This window comes from Pteropus vampyrus, unplaced genomic scaffold (assembly GCF_000151845.1).
Source record: "Pteropus vampyrus isolate Shadow unplaced genomic scaffold, Pvam_2.0 Scaffold44, whole genome shotgun sequence".
In the NCBI taxonomy this organism is placed as follows: domain Eukaryota; kingdom Metazoa; phylum Chordata; class Mammalia; order Chiroptera; family Pteropodidae; genus Pteropus; species Pteropus vampyrus.
Window position 1 is genome coordinate 8,949,245 of NW_011888825.1, and position 6,713 is coordinate 8,955,957.

The following is a 6,713-nucleotide window of genomic DNA, read 5'->3' on the forward strand; positions in this document are numbered from 1 at the left end:
ACAAGACAGATACAAATCTCCATCCTAGAGGAACTGAGATGTTGGTTGCAAAGAGCAACAAGAAAAATCACTCAATTTCTTGGTGTCTTAAAAGGTGATAAGCACCATGCAGAGAACTAAGGAATGGAGGTGGGAAGTGCTGATGACGAGAGTAGTTATCATTTTAAATAGAATGGTCAGGGAAGGACAACAGAGATGGTGACACTGGAACAAGGACTTGACAGAGGAGAGGCAATGAGCCCTGTGGAGAAATTTGAGGAAAGAGCATCCTGGGCAGAGGAAACAGCAAGAATAAAGGCTCTGAGGCAGGAAGTGTGCATGGTGTATTTGAGAAACAGCGAGGAAGCTGCAGCTGAGTGAGTAGGGAAGACACGATAGGAGAAGCACCATTTTTACTGCTAACTGCCTGGTCCCAGCCACCATCATTTCTCATCAGAATTACTGCAGTCGCCTTCTACCATTCTCTTGACTTCTCTTGCTCCCATGACCTATTCTCTGCACAGCAGCCAGAGCGATCTTTCAAAAAACACAGATCACATCGTGTCCCTACGATAGTATCCCCATCTCCAGAAATAAAGTCTATCATCCAGGCCTCCAAGACCTGACTCATGAAGAATAAAAGAGAGATGGAGGAGGTGGCAGTCAGTGAAGGGACCAACTTCTCTGAGGCTGAGTCTAGAGTATGGCAGCAACTCCAGCTCATCTGGTTTTCTGTGAGATTATCGCTTTCACCCATCTGTAACCTGCTCCCTTTCTGGTTTCCTCTCACAGATCTGCTGGAAAGGCCCAGAGAAAATGGCTGAGGGGTGTGTGCAAGTCCAAGGTCCATTGAAATGTGGGCTGAGAGGTCAGGGGAGGGCTGTTACAGATCCTCTGAATACCCCAGGGGGAGGGGAAGGCCATGGGGGAGCTCCCCAAGGACTGGAGGTGGGGGGTGGGGAGGTGGAATAAAGCAGCAAGCCTTCCAGAAACAGTTGTGGAGCTCACCTTCTCTCTCCTAGCACCTGTAAGTAGGGTTGCCAGATAATATACAGGATGCCCGGTTATATTTGAATTTCAGATAAATAATGTTTTAGTTATATATGTCCCAAATATTGCATACATCCTGTATTTCCATTTGCTAAATCTGGCAACCCAACCTAAATGACCACATCTGCCTCCTCACTGGCCTGCCAGCTTTCCCTTGGCCCCACATGGTGGCCAAAGAGACCCTGTTAAAACCTTGTTGTTTCACATCTCTCCTCAATTCAAAACCCTCCAGCCACTCTGAGGCCTTGGTTGATCTGGGCCTGGTGAGCTCTTTACACCCATCTCCTACTCCTACCCCTAGGGGTCTGCTAGTAAAGTAGCTCTCTGAAAAAAATAAAATATAAAAAATCAAAAGCCCTAATTTTAGCATTTGTTGATTTCAGTGGTATAAATATTCCCTCCATGGCTGATCTCGAGCCACCAATGTGACATGACTGAAGGCAGAGTTTTACAGAGTTTTCTCCTGTGAGTCAGTGCAAGCCAGTGCAAGCAGGTTCCTGTCTGCCTCTCTGTTCCTTAAGCATATTCCACCTCAGGGCCTTTGCACTTACTGTGCTTTGTCCAGAAGTGCTCACCCCAGGTCCTTGCATGACTCGCCCCTTCACTTCTTTTGGAACTTTACTCAAAGCTTCCTCAGAGAGACCTTTCTTGTGCAGCCATCTACAGTAACTCTCCCCACCCCACACTCTTCAGCCCTTTTCCCTGCTTTACTTTTTTCTTCATAGCACTTATCATGGTCTCAAATTATTTCAAACATCTGTTTACTTGTTTACTCTATGAGAAAGCTTTGTGGGGGGCAGGGGCTGTGTCTGTCTTGTTTTCAGCTTTATCCTGAGCACATACACAGTACATGCTCAGTAAATATCTATCAAGTGAGTGATAACTCTAGGCTCAGTAAGCTTGGCTCTCATGACCTTGATGTTCATTTTTTACTTCTTGATTGGAGCAATTCAGTACAGCTATGAGAGTCCCTCAGGTGGGACTCTCGCATTTCTGGAGCAATTCAGTACAGCTATGAGAGTCCCTCAGGTGGGACTCTCGCATTTCTTCTACTCCCATCCCTCACAAAAGCCACTTCTCCCACAGAAGGCAGCCAAACAAAGATAAGGATTCTAGACCAGCTGCATTCTCACTTTGCTGTGCAACCTTGGTGAGGCTCTGTCCACCTCTGAACCTTATGATTTTTGTCCCCTGTGAGGGAGCTATTTACTTTCACTCCCTGGGCTAATCATGGGGATTGTGTGGCTGAGATGAGAAAGCATTTTGCAATATCTATAGCCACTAAAGTGTAGCACCGACAACCACATCTACCCCACCATTTCCCGAAGGGAAGATTTTATAGCTATTAGAAATATCCTAGAATTGTCAAAAATACTTATAATCAGCTACATATAATGTAAAAACATAACACAGTTTGAGGTTTTTTCTTCCCTTTCAATCCATTTAACAATCTGTCAAAAAGAGTCAATAAATAAATATTGAATTACATTTTGTTGGGTGTAGTCTGTAACAGCATTTTGAAAATATCACAAATTTTCATCAAATGGAAAAGAAAACTGAGGTCATTTTAATGACATAATCTCTACTTAGACTCTTCTCAACCACCGCAGAGACATTTAAGCGGCTTTGTCTCATCTGTGACACTTAAAAAGAGTCATCTTTCTGTTGTCCCTTTTCCCAGTCTTAGTAACTTCAGTCCATTTAAAAATTGTCATTCTCAACAGATTGATGGTTACTGGGGGTGGGGCAGGGGTGAAGGGAGGGAGGATGAAATGTGTAAAAGGGGTTAATGGTATAGTGATGGATGAAAACTAAACCTGAGAACACTGTAGTACATAAAGATATTGAATTATATGTTGAGCATGTGAAACCTGTATAATGTTATAAGCCAAAGTTATCTCTATTTTAAAAAATGTCATTCTAAATTCTACTTTTCAGCATTCTCTCTTACCAAGAAGCCTCTTCCACTTTCTCCCTTTCCTTCACAACCTTTCTGTCTCCTGGGCTGGAATTCCCGAGAGGAGGAGTGGTGTTTCAGAGGAAGAGAACCATCTCTCCAGGGCTATGGAAAGTGACCAGCATGTGCCACTCCCTCCCACCAGCTAGGCAGGCCACACCTATGCCACACCTAACCCAAAGATGAGAGATTAAATATCAACAGCCACAAATGGGCTTTCTTTGACTTATATAGTGTTATCTAAAAATTCAACTAACATGACAAAATTAGGAGATCTCAAGAAACATGGAGATTTCCCAGCTGTTTTGTAAGAAGCAGAAGTTCAGGCAACTGTGGACCAATGCCTATAATCAGGGCTGGTATTCTGCTGGTGTACATGAACGGATACCAGTTAATCAGCAGGCATCCATGAAGATTGGTTGGGCATATGTTTTGATCAACTGGGCATCTGATCAGATTGGTTAGTGCTCTTGCCACATGAATTATTCAGTACTTTAACACCCACATCTTCACTAATTGCCTAGGGCTAAGCATGCCCCATTATTCCCTTGATAATTTCCATCCATCAACTGTTGTGTTTTCCTAAAGTAGAGAAACACTTCTGGTAGCTATGTCTTTCAACAGAGGAGGAAAACAAAAGCTAGATGTGGAGATGTGCTTTTTAAGATGAATAGAAGCAAGCAAGAAAAAGTGGAAAGGATCTTCCAGGTATGAAGGAACAGCACGTGCAAAGATAATGTGATGTACTGAATTAACCACTGAATTATGCAGTTAAAAATGGTTAGTCCCTCATAAAAGTGAAGAATTGGTTAACTTGACACTCATTCTAACTGCCTTTTGCCTTGCTGTTTTAGTCTATGAAGTCTAGAAAGAAAAATGTTCAAGTTCCCAGACTCCCTTGCAGCTAGAAGTGGCCACATGACTCAGTTCTAGCTAATGGTTGTACATGAAAGTCCCCAACCAACTGATGTCCCATCCTACAGGAAGTCTTGCTAGGACACACACACCGCCTCCCCCCCCCCCCCGCCTTAAATTCTCCCACCTTCTTCCGCCTGGGATGTGGCACTATACCTAGAACTGAATTAGCCATCTTGTAGTTATGAGGACAAAAGCCACCTGCGAAGTGGAGAAGGGAGATAAAACCTGATGGCATTGCTGAGTCATGCTGTTACTTCTAGACTGCCTTGATGTTTGAGATAAATGACCTTTATGTATTTAAGCCCTAATTGGGTTTTCTGTTAACATGCAGCCTAATTGTCATGCCATGTGCCCAACATGTGAACTGGCATGCTTCACTTATCTGCCCGGCTTTGGCTGAAATTTTGTATCCACTGGATTAAAGATGAATGGTTTTTAAAGACTTACAATGTTTTCCAGAATTTAGCTAGCAGTTCAACTTGCCTGTCTGCAAACAAGGAATCCAATCACATCATCGTCTTCACTGTTGCTACTATTTATTGAGCCCTGCTAGGTAAGGGTCTTGCAATCCTCATTTTCCAGGAAGCTGAGACTCAAAGAAGTTAAGCCATTCCACAGCTAGCTAGTGAGGGAGGGGCAGCCTGGGTTGGAATCCAGGGCTGTCTGACTCACTTTTCTACAGCTCCCCCTGCTGGTTAACTCCTGAAAGAAGCTGCTCTAGGCCTACCTTGAACTTCAGTAGAGAGAGTATGCCCTTCCCTTGAGGCCAGTTTGGAGAGGCCAGGGATTCCCCTAGTCCTTCAAATGACTTAATAGGAGAAAGAGATGATCCGGGCAATGCTTTCCTTTTCCTAATATAGAGACTGAAACCAGAGTTAAGACAATGACTTGCTCAGGGGCACAATGCAAATTGGAAGACAATATAGAGATGGAAACTGAGGGTCCTGCCCCCTGTCTTGGGCTCTGCCCCAGACCCGGACCTGGTTATTCTGTTGTAATGCTGGAGGCTGGGGTCTGGGAGTCTTCTTCTTTCCCTCCCCAACTCCAGACCGTCCCTCTGGCTGGAAACTCAGGATCCACAAGCCCCACCCCCACCACCCAGTGTCCCCCAAAGACTTCCATTCACTCGTTCACTAACTCATGCAGTCATTCGACAAGTATTTAGTGAGTGGCTCCTATGTGCTTGCCCTCCATGGGTGCTCAGGGAGTTCTGAGTGTGGTCTGGAAGACCGAGTTGGACCATAGCCTCTTTTGGGATGAGGGGCCCAGAGAAAGCCACTAGACCAATGTGAGGGGGCTGGAAAAAGGCAGTTCAGAGGAGGAGACATTTATCTGGATCTTGAAGTTCAAAGCAGCTTTCAGGCAGAGAAGGTGGAAGGGATATTCCAGGTGTGAAGAAATAGCACATGCAAAGACAACATGATATACTGAATGCCACTGAACTGTACACATAAAAATGGTTAGTTTTAGGTTATGTGAATTCCATCCCAATAAAAAATACATACATACAATTTTTAAGATTGTGTGTGTACAGGCATCTAGTACTGCAAGAGTAAGGGGCAGGGAGAGGTGGGACAGCAGTAGGAAGGGCCAGAAGGACCTGACAGGACACGAAGGGCCTTGGGTTTACATCAGAGGTCCCCAACCTTTTTGGCACCAGGGACCAGTGCTTCTATGACAATCTAATCCTTGATGATCTGAGGTGGAGCTGAGCGGGTGATGCTAGTGCTAGGGAGCAGCTGCAAATATAGATGAAGTTTCACTTGCTTGACTGCTGCTCACCTCCTGCTGGGTGGCCTGGTTCCTAACAGGCCATGGACCGGTACCAGTCCACAGCCCGGGTCTGGGGACCCCTGCTTTACATCACTTGTGAAATTCAGCTGTGGGCATGGCCTATACCCCATTCCACAGGGAACCAACAGTCCCCTCCACTGGAAAGCTGGGAGGCTGAGCCAGGAAGAAAGACCCGTAAGGCTATGAGAGGAACAATCTGAGGACTTGGCATCACAACAACCCTAATTTGAATCTTGACTCTGGTTCCAACTCATTGTGATCTCGGGAAGTCACTTCACTTCTCTAAGCTTTGACTTCCCCATCTGTAAAAGGGGCTGTAGAGTCACTGTGAGAAGCCCCATTAACATGTGTGCTACAGAGCTTTGTGGGAAGGAAAGAGAGGGGAGGATTATTATTGTTGCTATTGATCTTAGTCAGCAGTTCTCTCTGGCACTGACCTGAGACAGGAGGCAAGGCAGTGCTAGGAGGTCCCCGTCCCATAATCAAGAGGGGTCAAGGTCTGTAAGCAGGATGCCTGCATTATGCTGCAGTCCCTGCCTGGCACCTTCATCTTCCCCAAGTCAGTTCCCCTTTGCTCCATGATGTGGGCCTCATGGCGGCAGTAGAGAGGGGACATTGGGGTGGTTAAATTTCCTGGGCTGACAGGGAGGCCACCAGTCCCAGTGGGGATGAGACCCAGGGCCCCCTCTACAAATGCTGCTACTCCTTCTGCTCCTGCTATTTGGTAAGGAGCTGCAAGAAGGGAGCCTGGGGAATAGAATGGAAGGGATCAATCCCTTGAGGGCTCAGAGTCCAGTTCTCCTGGGTGCAGGACAGAGATAACAGGTAGCAGGGGTGTCTGGCCTGTAGGGAAGAACTCCATGTGGATGGGGCCTGACCTTTTAATTAAGAAGGATCAGGGGAGGAGGACAACTAAAGGAGGCCCAGGTACCTTAGTAATAATAAGAGAGATCTTTGTCTTGAGAGAAAAGCAAGCAGAGCTGCATCCCCACCTATAATGAGCTGCTGGGTAGGA